Genomic DNA, 14,065 nt, shown 5'->3' on the forward strand with positions numbered 1-14,065 from the left:
AAGGGGTCGAGAGTTAGGGAAATCATTTAAAACCTATGTTAAAGTGCATATGCACAATGGGAACCTCTGTGAGGTTTGCTGGCAGATCTGTTCTCATCTTCTCTTGGCTGCTGCCCTGCAGCTTTCAGAGTCAGACACTTTTCTTTATCACACATCCATTTAACCACAGAAACAAAAATGATTCATGAATGCACATGGATTTCCCATGGAACAGAGGGGACCAAAAGAAGCCTGTTCTAAAAATAGGAAGTTTTCTTATGATGTTTTATAGATACTCACTCTATTGTCCTTGGCATAAAACCACAAAATGTACCTGTGTACAGGTACAACAGATAGGTACATGATTTTTTTCGAAACACATCTTATGAGTCAAGAAGTAAAATCCCAAAATTTTCTATTTACAATCAACACTATTACTCTTTACATAAGTTAATAGATACGATGGCACCATTCCATCCCAGGTATAAAATTCACCCCTAAATAAATTGGTCTTTACTTTAAAACTACTGTAGGCTACAGCCTGAGTAGAGCTGGAAAAATAAATAAATAAATAAATAAATAAATAAATAAATTGTGATTTGCTTAACAGAAGGATGTCTGAAAACTTCAACATTTTCAGCCTGAACTGTGGGACAGCAGGAGTGCCCCAGCAGGTTCCCTTTCCACATCCCAGCACAGCATTTGCCATCCATGCTGCTCTGTTCCTTTGTCTCAACCCTTGTCTCACCAGGGCAGACAGTGAAAACCAGATCTGCTCTTTCACCAGGGACTACTGCTTTGTGCAGCTGATCCCTGATCAGCCCAAAATAACTGCATGTGATAAACATGAAGAGTGCAGTGCATGTTCACGATGGAGAAGAAGTTAAAATTTAAGACCTGAAGTTGATAGCCCTCTGGGTGCTCCTTCTCACAGATTCTGGTAAGATTCAAGAAGCACTTTTGATGATTTTCACCACCATTTCTCTAACAGCTGCACCACTTGAGCTTTCCAGTCTCAGAGTTTTGAAGTAATAGAAGAAAGGCATTTTTCTACTATTTCCTTCTCATTATAAAAGAAATGCTCAAGCTATATCCTCTTAATACCATAGAGAAAAGAGAAACAAAGAAGAAAAGCGAAGAAAGGTCACTATCAGGCCAAGATCAAGTCTGGAAAATTTCATCTTGAGACACAAGTACTTCAGGAAGTTATAAGCAACTGGAATAATAAAGGAATTATAATTGAAATACTGGAAGAATTTTAACTATAGCTCTTGTTATGCTAACCAAGTATTAATGTATTTCAGCAGCATTCTCTTGGCTGAGACACAAATAGTCTGTGCTTTCAAGATTACTTCTAACACCCTTGAAAAGGCAGAAGAGAGGGATAGATGGTGCTGGTCACCACCACAGCCAAAGGAGATCAGCACAGGTAATTTGATTTCAGTGGCATCAGTGAATCACAGGAAAAGGTAGCAAAACCAAAATCCCTCAACTTGTCACAGTACATCTAGTTTACTTGTCTGTTGTTTCCTCCCCATGATAGAAGTACCACATTGGGCAGCCTCTCACCAGGGCAGCTAATCAAAACACAGTCCTGTTCTGATGCCTCCTCCTGCAAGAGTGTGCAGAAGCAAAGAGAAATATTTTTCTGTTTAAGAGAATTCGCTGTTCAAATCACAAGTTCACCATTTGTTTTCCCACTGCCTTCCAACACATTCCCCTCAGCTCCTTTCCCTGCTCCTCACAGAAGGGCCAAAAATTGAATGAACCATTATCAGTTTTCCTTGCCTCTCTAGAGGAACACAGATCTAGAAAGGCATTATATGGAAAGACATGCATTTAAGTAATATTTAAATAATCCTAGAATGATTACTTTTCCAGAGAGTGTCCTGTTAAAAAAGTTCAGACATCTTATGAAAATTCTGCATGATAACCCAGGCATTTAAATGCCTCCAGCAAAAACACATCCCAGTGATTCAAGTTAACTCCACTTGACTCCACTTAGCAAGTATTTGCACAGGACAGGAATGCCTAAATACACGGAAATTTTAATACCGCTCTAGAGGCACTGCCACCAGCATCTTCATTTAAGTTCTTTCCACACACTGTGATACTGTGTTTCAGTCAGAAACTAGGTCATAAACTTCTCTATTGGAAAGCATTTATAGCTGTTTGGACTGGATTATTCTGTTCAAGAGGTTACAATAACAAAGGAAGCTTGCAAGCTTACTTTTTCCAAACTTTTGGTAAGTCAATGCCAGTTTGAGAAATTGGCTCATTACTTATCCTTGCTGAGCTCCTTCATTCTCAATTTCTTGTTTGCTTTGACCTCTTTCTGGACAAATACAAAACTTACTGTTTCACCTAATTAGCATGAGGAAGAATATAGAAAACTTTCTCATTTATTCCAGTTCCAGCATCAGTTTTATAAAACCATCAGAGTTTCAAGAAGCATTCAGATGTTAAGAGCCTTGCCAAAGCTTACAATCTAGTTATATCCTGCCACAGAAAAGAAAAAAAAAACTGATCTGTTTTTTCAATTTTATATGAGTCTGGCAAGAAACAATCCACCTCCAAATATTCAAAAACATCCAGATGATCTGGGGATAAACCTTATTCTCTTTAGTCTAATCAACTTGGCCAACTCACATTCACCCATTCCAAACACTCAACACATTTTTTTTCAGCCACTACTTCTCTACACAGAGAAGCAAAGCAGAGCACAAGATTTGCTCTTCTCCCCACCACTACCCTTTTCTGAAGGCTTAAAACTGTGAGCAAACAGTTCAACCACAATTCTAGTATTGCCAAGCTTTTTCATTTGAGGGTCCTCCTCTAGGTTCTCCACAAAGAGCTGATCCTGTACTCTAGGCAGGTTCAGTGTCCATCAGCCTTCCAGAAGGGATTCAGGAGCAAACCCTTCCTCTTTTTCTGGGGACTTGAGGAACCAGGCACCTGACAGTTTCCTCTAAATGAAAAAGCTGGTTTAGTAGTCTTTTATGTGCTTTTCCATGAGTAATCTTCAACTGAAAAAACCTTAAATTACATGCTATATCCAACTTGCCTTGTATCTTACAAGAATTCAGCTGAAGGCCTTGAGCATGGAGGAAATCCTTTGTAAGACCTGCCTTATCACCTTCTGCCATAAATATAGGCTTGGAAGAGAAAGTGAGTGAAGATGAGATGGCAATAGGTGTATAACATCAAGTTGGTCTGCAATTAGGAACATACATTAAACCAAAGATCATTACTTCATTTTGAAGAAAAACAAAAATGGAGAGCAAAAATATACCCAACTGCATAAATTCCATTTCCCAAATATTCTCTGCCAAAAAGGAGAATTAATATCATTAAATTTTTCTCCTTCAGCTAGCTGTAAGACTTTAGATAAGAGTTGGGTTTATTCTGCTTGCTTTTTACACTCTTAAGAGCATAGTAGTCTGTATTCCATACTTAGCACATTTGCCATTATCAAAATTTCCCTTTTCAGAGAGTGGTTGGGGTCAACGTCAGTAAAGCCATAGCCTTTTCCAGTTCAGCAATTCTACCATGATAGCTAACACCATATGTATTGCATAATGTATTTTGTTGATGCTATCTAAATAAATCAGGTAGATTTATGCAATATTCATAACTCTTTCCATAGCCTTGACACATTTGCTGGAATATGTTCAGTCAGGTCCTCAGTGGAATGATTTTGCAGCAAAGCCACTATTGAGTAATTCCTTTTTTCTTTTTGACCCACCTAAAGTTTCTGTGAACCTGAAAATAATGTTTTAAAAGTACAAAAGAAAAACAACAAAAAAAGTCCAGTTCAATTCTGATTAATGGTCCAATATTTTACGGAGTTGATTGGAGGCTCGACCCATTGAGTTTGTTTCCCCAGGATATTTTAAACTTAGGTTTTCTTCCACACACTGTTGCATTCTGGAACGCCGGGAGAAATAGAACAGAAAGGTCACACAACTCCCAAATTAAAAAACACGGGAAATAAGTTTGAAAAGGAAGACAGCTGCTTCAAATCTACACATTATGAAAGGCATCAGTGGTGGGAGAGCCACAGAAACCCTTCAGTTTTACTTTATTCAGAGAGATTTTAATCCAGCTTTTTAAAAAGATGCCTTCAGAGCTTAGCACCCGTCACCCTTTCCCATCATTTCACTGCAGCAGGAAGGGCACTGTTCAGCTCCTGACTCCCAGCACTTCACCATAGTCCCCAGGTTAAATGAAATAAACAAGTAGGAGGTTCAAAACTAACTTCAGGGAGTGCTCCTCCCTCCTTTCAGCATTCAGCTGGGATATTCTGAACAGCATCAGCTGCAAGGCACTCCCTGGGCCAGGAGGCTGCTATGCCTTCCCTAAAGGTCTAAGCTTAACCTGGTCCCCTGATCTAACTGATAGTGACATTTTTATGTGTTTGCTGTGTTTAAGCTCTTACAGCCTGACAGTTGCAGAATAAAGCAAACTCCAGGGTCATCCATTTGTATATTTTGTGCCCTTGCCTCGAGACACCTCTTCAGCAGTGTGTCTATACCAAATACACATCTGAACCTAGTATGAACACAATGCAGTTTTTGCCATATTTATCTTCACAATACTCTTACAACAGAAGTAGAGGACAATTTGGAAGCCCAAATACTAATGCCCACATGTGCACAAGGCACCACTTAAATTTATGGCCAGGTCTTTTGGCTGAAATGTGCATTTGGCAGTAATTACCATCACCTTTTGAGCACTGGCTGCCTAGCAGGTCTCCATTACAATACATCAAGGTCACCTTTATAGGCACAGAAAGCTCAGTTTAGACACAGGCACATCAGATTTGTGGAAAAAGAAGTACTCTTGACACACAGTCGTCCTCACCAGAAATGCAACCACATTGGTATGTAGGCATTTACCTCCCCCTGATATAAGGACTAAAGAATTTGTACATAGTTTCCCAGGAAGCTTGTGACAGAGAAAGAAGTGAATCAAGACCAACTTTTGCTTGCCTTTGTCTAGGCTTTAGCAAGCTTGGGTTAACTTCCAAGTGAACAAATAGCTTGACAACCACATCCTGAATTGACACAGTCCCAAGGAACAAATTAAGTTAGTTAGACCACTCAAGAAAAGATGAAATTGTCAAATTCAAGCCTACAAATGTAACTGCTACAGTCAAGGAAAAGCTTTTATACATCAGCAAGGATAAATACTACAATAGCAACAGCTTGTTTGTTCCCAAGATTCTGATCAGTTATATAGGTTAATTGTGTATTACAAAAATCTTACAGTTTATCAACATGAGGTAGCTCTTGTATACAGAAGATAAGAAGAGAGTTTGCTGCTTTGTGCAAGGAAACACACATGCTGGCACCCTTTCTCTTGTTGCTGCATTTCCATCACATCCATATCTTTGATATAGCTGGGGATTTATTGAGACAAATTAGTCCTATAAAGTCTCTATTTAATCAACTGGGACACAAAGATACAGCAGAAATCTGCACCAGGCTGGTCAGAACAGCTACAGATCCAAGTGCAAAATGTGAGTGAATGAAAATGTATCACAAGGGACACAAGAACAGAATTCAATGGGGAGTCAGCATCTCACCCAGGGGATACAGCTAGAATTCACTACAAATACATCAAAGAGTGGTTTGCTTTCCTCTTCATGGACATATTTTTACCAAAGCAGCAGCAGTCTAGCTGGCAAGAGGTTTACTAAGGGGCAACCCTTGAAAATTTTCTTCAGGCCAGGTATGGTTCAGAGAAGTAAAGACATCTGAAATAGATGCTCCAGCCTGGTATAACGTGAAGAAGACAGAACTAATTCTTGCAGTAGCAGGTGGAGGATGGAAGAATTAGAAATTACAGACTACATTTTGCATATTTTTCAATCAATAAAACCAAGTTTAACATGCAAGGAGGAAACAAAAAACCTGCTTCCAATGATTTACAGAGACACATATGTAAACATTGGTGCAGACAAGAGCTTTATATTTTATATTCAGTGAATTTTGCTGATGTAATGTTAAAAAGTGCTTCTACTGAAGCTTAACCAAAACAATGGGGTAACTTAATAAATAACCATACCAAATGGCATACATCTGATTTCTTACCTGAAGTGTAGTCATCAGTCATTATAGCTGTCCCAGGATAATGCTTCAGCAACCACATAACAAAAAGATCTGGTGAATTCCTGAATGTTTAAAAAGAAATATAAGCATGTTACACAATACAAAAGTCACCAAATCCACAGCAAGTAGAACAATAATACTTCAGAGTTCAGTCTTGTGTTGCACTTGCAAGGATTTTTTTGTTCAGATTTTTTTTTTTTTTAATCTTATTTTTTATTTGGACTTTTTCTCCATGCATTCAAACAAAGTTGTGGTATATTCATCTGAGCCAGAACCAGAAGCATAATTTCTAAAAAGACTAATTGTAACTGGAAAAATCAACATAGTATCTATAAAATAGAAGTATCAAAAGATAGGCAGTCAGTTCCAAGTGGTTTTAATGATTTGGCAGCTATGCTGGATCCACATATTGACTTGTTGATACTAATTCACACTGTATGCAAATAAGTTCTCCAGTTCTCACAGGAAAAGAAATAGCATTTCCAAATTATGGTTATATTTTACAGAAAGAATTACTTATGCTAAATGTGAAATATGTTTTTTCCTTATTTTTTTTTCTTTTCTTCCAGCTTCAGTTAGAAAGCTCTATATGTCTTTCAGTGTCTAAATATAAATCATACTGTAAAATTCTGAACACAGTGTTCTTCAGACCAGCATTTTGACTTTATAGCCACAAATACACGAAAAGGCTCTGTAACTTGTATTATATTGCATCTCCACAAAGTATTATCAAATATGAAAATGGAAAAAGGATCCACTGCTAACATTGCATATATCTGCTTGATTATCAGAGATTAACTATGCTGTAAGCTACCTAGCAGATTAACCTTTTGGATTTCATGTACTGCAATTAACTCCCATATCTGCAAACATATGACTATAAACTTCACAGGCAAAACATGCTTCTGGGACACAGGAAAAGTACTTCTTCATAACAGTATACCAATGGCTCTGCTTTTATGTAAGACACCACATGTTATTGTAAATTACACCTAAATCACACATTTTCCCCTTATACACATTATAACATAATCAAATCTAAGGGGCCAGATGCAATCTCTCAGTAGGTCTCACCCAATTCCTAGCAATTTTTAACACATGGAATAACATTCTGGTTTCTGCTGCTTCAGTACAGTTACTTATCATGGGCAGTTCAGCTGCCTACTCTAGTAAAAACAGCTAAAAAAATCACTCAGGACACACCTGGAATGGCATTTTACTTCACTTATGAGCCAAAGGTTATAAAACCCACATGCAGATACCCATCTCACCATCTTCAGAATTTAAAATTACTTCTCTAACACTAGTATACGCATGTAATGGCTTACAAGTTACTATAATTTATGCAAGGAAAACACAGACATGCAATTTTTTTTTTTTATCCCTTCACATCACCAATTATAGTTAACCGTCCTAAAGGTCTACAGAACCTCACTACCTACTACAGAGCAAGGTCTCAGTGCATCTCTATGTTAAGAAATAACTTGGTTTGATCATGTGATATTCTTATTTAGTTACTGAATCATCTCATATTTGCTCTGCTCTGCTTACAAATTAAATAATCGATTCATTAGCTCTCAGCTCAAACCACCTTTTTTTTTTTAAAAAAAAAAAAAGTTGCATTATGCTCCCTTCATTTTCACAGCCTGCCTTGGCCAATGGATCCCTTTCTTTACACCCACACAACCTGTTCAGACTTCAGTGAGAGGGCCCAGACATAATGGAGAGAAAAGTTTCAGGGCAATGAGTTGCTACCCAGGTGTAGCTTAGAGTACACAACGCAGTCGAGTACAGACTCTGAATGAGATGAGAAAAAGAAAAAATGCAGAAAGAACCTTTTAAAATGGTGACCAACTTTGCAGCACTTCTCAGATACAGAATGCAGAACATTTTAATTACCAATGTAAATAAGGTTTATCCAGAATGCACCTTATAAACGTGGTGTGCATTCAAAATGTTAAGTGGCTTTTCCAGAAGGGTGTGGGTGTGCGTGTGTAATCCTAAATTTCAGCTCCCTGCCCACATTTAAATCCAGTTATTAGGAACTCACCCATGAAACAACAAAAGACTTTGCATCCACAAACAGAGAAGGCCTGACAGCTGTACCATTATCTGCAGTGGCTTTGGTCTACAATTTTCAGCTTGCAACATTAAGTTTCTGGAAATCTGGTCAGATAAAAATGAAACCAAAACACCCAGGATACCACACCAACTGTTTCCACAAAAAGTGCTTTTAAAATGCATCTCTTCCAACAGAGACTGAAAGTTCTGCAAGGTGACCTCTTTCACTAAAATAACTGAAATACGTGGGAAACACAGAGAACACCTCTAAAGCACAGACTGCTTACTTGAACATACAGCCAAAAAAATCAAACCTACTTTAATTAATTAATTTAACTTGCTGCAATTAGTTCCTACCTTTGGAAGGTACTTCCCACTTGTGACGTGTTAAAGTCACATTGGATACTAACAAGAGATCATCGGAAACATTTAGCTCAAAGACTGCTGGAGCATGAGTATAGCTAAGAACAAAAGTTCCTGTCTTTTTCTATGCAGACTGTGGCTCCTCGGTCATCCCCATGGACTGCTAGTGGTCCCTACAGTTTCAGAAGGTGGTCCACTAAAGAAACATGAGAAAGAAAAATTGAACCCATATTCCTGAGCATGTAAGCAAGAAAACAACAGGAGAGAAATAAAAAGAGTGGGTCAACATTCAAACTTCAGTATGATTCTCATCTGGTTACAAATGAAAACAGAGTTCAGTGTTGTCCATAGATTTTTCTTTTCTCTAATAAAAGTAAAGGGTGGTCTTCTGATGAAACAAAGACTGAGGAATACTTTTACAAGCTACATTTATTTGCAAATAGACTAGGCAAATAAACACATCTCAAAGGGGCAAAGTCTTTGAAGTAAAAATAAAGAACAGAAGAGTTCATGACAGAACAAAAAATATTCCCAGTTCTTGATGCTAAGTGTATGCTCAGGCAGCACCTTGGACCATGATCAGGAAACTGGTTCACACACCAGTTTTCATGCCTTGGCTTTGACAGGAGGAGATCTTGGCAGGCAACTCAGATGGGTGCCTGGCATTTTACCACCAGGGGTTCAAGAGGGTCACCAACCTACCAACCAGGATTCACTGACTACCTCCAAAGCCCAAATGAAGCAAAAGACAAAGTCAACATTGAGCTTTAACCTTTAAAATTAAGATGACTTTTGTTGTTTTGATTTCTTCAAGAAGGAAGGGCAGTTGCATTAGTCAATTGTAATTACTTAGTTTTCCTCCCACGGAAATGGATGCAAGTATTGCTTTGACTAGTCAGATATTGTGCTGCCTGGGGCAGTCTTAAAACGCTGAGGAAAGAGTCAAGACTGCTATGATCAAAGCCCTCCCACCTTCTCCTCACATCTCCATGAGAGACAGAGAGGCCTCAAGGATCAGACTATAGCCCTGAGTAGTGGCTCGACCCTTCCCACAGCTTGCTCAAGCAGAAAGGGGCAGTGCCCCATCCATCCATCCATCCATCCATCCATCCATCCATCCATCCACCAACAGCCCAGAGAGACACTACTGAGTGAGGATGCCCCTGGCCTGCAGCTCCTCTGCTCTCCTGGACTCCTGGGCAGGGACAAGGAGCAGCTTGGAGAAAAGACAATGAGGTCGAAGTGTGCAGCTGAAAACACTCTGGCAATCCTTCCTTTCTGCAAGGAATTGAAAGAAGTTTGTGCTAGTTGTGGAAAATATACACACTCTGCTGAAGCTTTGAGATGCACCATCTGGGCGTTGCTGGCTGTCAGGCTCAGCCTCAGCTTAACTATCTACAAAATGGCCCTTCTTCCTTTGTACTAAGGAAGTAGTTATTTTGGTGAAAATAAGTGTTTTTTCTCCAAGTGAACTCTTGTTAATCCTTTTATTTAGGTTCAGACCTACAGTACATGACCCTGCAAGAACATTCATTCACAGACACAGCTGGAGCTGCAGACTCACTGGCTTGAAGGAATTAATTCCTTTGCAAGGCAGAAGCAACTGAAAGGCCAAAGGCTTATCTGCAAGAAAATCTGAATTTCAGCAACTCATAACAAAGGACAAAAGGAAACTAAAACATAAAATCAGGCACCTCATCAAGAAGTAGCTGTGAAAAAATTCTGGCACATTAAAGAAATACAATTTAGGAGGAAAAAAATCTAAAGGTCTGCAATACCACCAAACAAGCTTTATTTCTTAAAAAAAATTTAATTTAAAAACCAGATTAAATTCAACTCCAGTGAACTGTCATCAAGACAGTTCACGGACTTAACAGTGCTCAACCCCAGCCACACAGCCTTTCTATTATCACATACCTCAGGCAGTCACTTGCTCACTTGCAAGATTTATCTAAAGACAGTTATAGCAGTACCGAGGGAAAAGCCTGTTCTTCCTTCAGCTTAGTTGTCAACTTCTCAGTCCATTTTTTCCCATGTAACTAAATAACAATAAAAACGTGAAGATCCTGAAAAGTCAGATTATCTGGTAATATGCAAATGGTAATTTTGTCACAAAAAATAATACAAAGCAAAACGGTGGCCACCAGGTCACCGAGTGTGGAAATATATTTAAACAACTCACGAGCAGGCAGAACTTAAAGCATGATTGACAACCTGCACTTGGAAGCTAAAATCTGTATCTTCCACTTCTGATGGTTTTCAAGAAAATATTTCAAAAGCATTTTTAATAGTTTAACTCTTTCAGTTTAAAAAAAAAAATAAATTCATAAGACAGTGTTCATATTCAACACTTCTTGCAATAAGCCTTAGATAAGTATTCATCACACTGCTGTTTTACACAGAATGCATTTAGAGATTTATATTAACTTGATGATGTGTGCATACATTTAAAGCCTTTTTAAAAAAATGAAAGTTTGATCCATTAAAATGACCAGAAATACTTATATATCCACAGACAGTCACAGCAATTTATTTTGAATGTATTGCACTGAAATGCTTATTTATCTTTTCTAAAAGTAGAGCATCCCTGACACTTTTGAGACCTCAATATCTTGAATTTCACAAATGATTGCTTTCCTAATCAAAGAATAAAGGGCATAAAAGCTTCATTAAATGAAAATAATTTAGAAGGAGATATTTTTTTCCAAAGTAGAATCTAAGCATAGGAAACCCTAGAGTACTTTTAATTCTTGCCCACATTTTAATTCAAGTATTCAACCTTCTTGCATTTTTGAAAGAGATTTGCAGCATATTTTATATGAGAAAATATTATCACCACACCAGGATACTTACAAACCTCTACCTGAACCAGCACGAGATGCTCTTTGCTAGAACTGTTAAAGTACATAGCAACTGTCAAAAAAAAAAAGAAAAATCCAAAAGCCAAATAAATTTCAATTAATCTCATTTAGATCTAAGAGTTTTGTCCATTTGAAATGAAAATATATTTAATTAAATCATACCAATGGTAGAGCATTTTCCCCTTGCCATTTCACTCTTCATTTATTTTACCCTACTAGTCCATTTAGCATAGCTGCCCTCAACACTGTGCTCCCAAAGAGACCCAGCTTAGAAGATTCAGGTCAGACTTCACTGATTAAAATTACTTTATCACACTGGCGTAAGGCATCCACTAAGGAATCCATAAGCAGGAAAGAGCAAGCGCTGTTCAGCCTTTGGAGATTTCCCTGCTGCTATTTCTTCCATGAGAAGGACAGGATTTCAGTAGGAAAGGCCAAAGGGAGCCCAGAGCCCCTGCACGGTGATGCTGCAGGGGGGGTGGGGCTGCCAAAGCTACAGAGGTGCTTCCTCCCACCCTGCAATTAGGTTACTGCTAAGGACTAATTGCTAAATTAGTTAATTTTTTTTTTTCTTAAAATACATTTATCACTATTAATTCATACTAAACTAATGTTACTATGCATATTGTAATCATCACCCGATAAAGAATGATGTAGTAATGTTGTTTTTCTCCTCATGCAGTTTTTCTTAATAGTGCTAATTCCCCAGAAGGAACAAATTCCCTGAGCAGAACCCACCAGGTTACACAGATTAGAGTGGCCTTTGAAGAAGAGCTATGGCAATAGCACTCACAAATTAATCAGGATTAAGCGTTGAAACCAGAACTTCACACAGAAATATTAAGGATCCCCAGCAATAACCTGGCTGACTTAGGTGCACCATATTGCCAAACAAAGCCAGAAAACTCAATCTGTATTTCTTTCCAATGCACCAAAGTAGCAACCAGTCTTCAAATTAAAAGCTGACTTAATTCATTTACAAAAGTAGTCATGATCTACAAAGGCAACTACATCACTCTCCTTTGCAATTTTGTTCTTTTCATTATCATCATCCCAGGTGGCTTTCAGGAAGTCCCTGCAAACTAGTCACTGTTATGAAGATGGCCTATTTTAATCACAGTCCCCTAATAAGAACAGCTAATTATCTAACTTTTCTGTCTGAACTGCCAGATGGCTTTAGTTCTATACTTAACTTGCTTTTAGTTTTTGGTAAGCAGTGACATTTGAATATTAGAAAATGTCTACAGATGACACAGAACAGAAATAATAGCAGTACCAACACCATTACCTCAGATAGAGACAGAATAGAAACAGACACATTTACTGCCACCAATTGAGGAGGTAGCTAATTTTCACTTTTCTTACTGGACTCCCCAAAGCCATGCCAGCTTTCCCTTTGGATGAGAGACCAGCACCTTCACTCTGCCTTCTCCTCTCCAGACGAAGACCTGCTGGAGCTGGAAAGCAGAGCTGAAACCTGGGGAGGAAGGGGGGAGAGGGTTCTGTTGTTATTGTTGACTTGGTTTTGTTACTGTTTTGTTTTCTATCAAGCAACACCTCAAGGAAAGCAAGCTCCCCTGTGTTTTCCCAGCCAACCCCTTTTAGACTTCCACATTCCTCTTTCTCCAGAGACCCCAGTTTTGGGCGAAGGCAGCAGGAAGGCACAGCATCCCCTGGGACTACATTAACACCCCAGCTTGCTGGGACACTACTGCAAGACTGTCATCACTGAGGGTCCAATTAGCATGTACAGCCTGTTTCTGCTTGCTGGGACAGGTACCAAAGCAGTCAGACATCAGCTAGTTCCAAACCCATGAGTTTAGAAGGGGCTTGAGAGGATCCATTTCCACACGGTGTGGGGCACTGCAGATGGAACGCCAGGGAATCCAACCTGAGTGCATGAAGGTGGCATTTACCCAGGGTGTGCTCTAGGAAAATGCGGCTGCCTCTGACTAAAGACGGTGGAGATCAACCAAATGCAAGGCCAAAGATCAGCCAAGTGAAGGAGTTTCATGCACAGACTTTAGGCAGGAAAACCCACTGCTTATTAACCATAGCAAACATATCCCGTATGAGTCGTCCCCTTAAACAAATGCAGGCATTTTCTTGATATCCTTCTCACTGTACTTAAAATTCCAGAGTTTATTACATGTACATACTCTACACTGCCAAAAAAATCTTTTTTTCCAAAAAAAAGCAGCAAGGAAACATCGATTTGGTTTTTTGTTTGTTTCTGTTTCAGTTTTTTTTCCTATGGGTTGCAATTCCTGAGAGTAACTGTAACCATTCATTGATACTACAACATTCACTACCGTAATAATTGAAGAACCCAGACTTGGGAGAATTCCTATGTCCCTACACAGAAGGAGTTTTACCTTCATTTCTACTTCTGTGTTTTTTGTGGTTTTTTGGTTTTTATTTGTCTGTTTGGGCATCTACTGTCTTCTTACAGAAAAATACACAACAGATAGGGAAAAAACCTTATATTCAAAATATGGCAAATAATGTGCCAAAGAGTAATTATTAGTATTTTTTGTGCATCTTTAGGCAGTCACTTTTAACCACCTTCTCTAAAACATTTAGGATCTGTTTCTAGAACAAAACTGCCTTCATAATAAGAAATCTAACTTTTAGTCACATTAACACTAAGATATATATGCTTAATTAAATTATACTAGTAGGAAATCC

The 14,065-nt window shown here is 38.5% G+C and overlaps 1 long non-coding RNA gene across 2 annotated transcripts in view; it reads right to left on the bottom strand.

Annotated features, from left to right (window-relative positions):
• The window catches only part of LOC139792655 (uncharacterized), a 107,622-nt gene that overhangs the window by 19,195 nt on the left and 74,362 nt on the right, over positions 1-14,065 (bottom strand). For both annotated transcript variants that reach the window (XR_011724330.1, XR_011724331.1), the window contains exon 3: positions 6,075-6,154. This is a non-coding gene — a long non-coding RNA (uncharacterized lncRNA). The remainder of the gene's footprint in view (positions 1-6,074; positions 6,155-14,065) is intronic.

This window comes from Heliangelus exortis, chromosome 2 (genome assembly GCF_036169615.1).
Source record: "Heliangelus exortis chromosome 2, bHelExo1.hap1, whole genome shotgun sequence".
In the NCBI taxonomy this organism is placed as follows: domain Eukaryota; kingdom Metazoa; phylum Chordata; class Aves; order Apodiformes; family Trochilidae; genus Heliangelus; species Heliangelus exortis.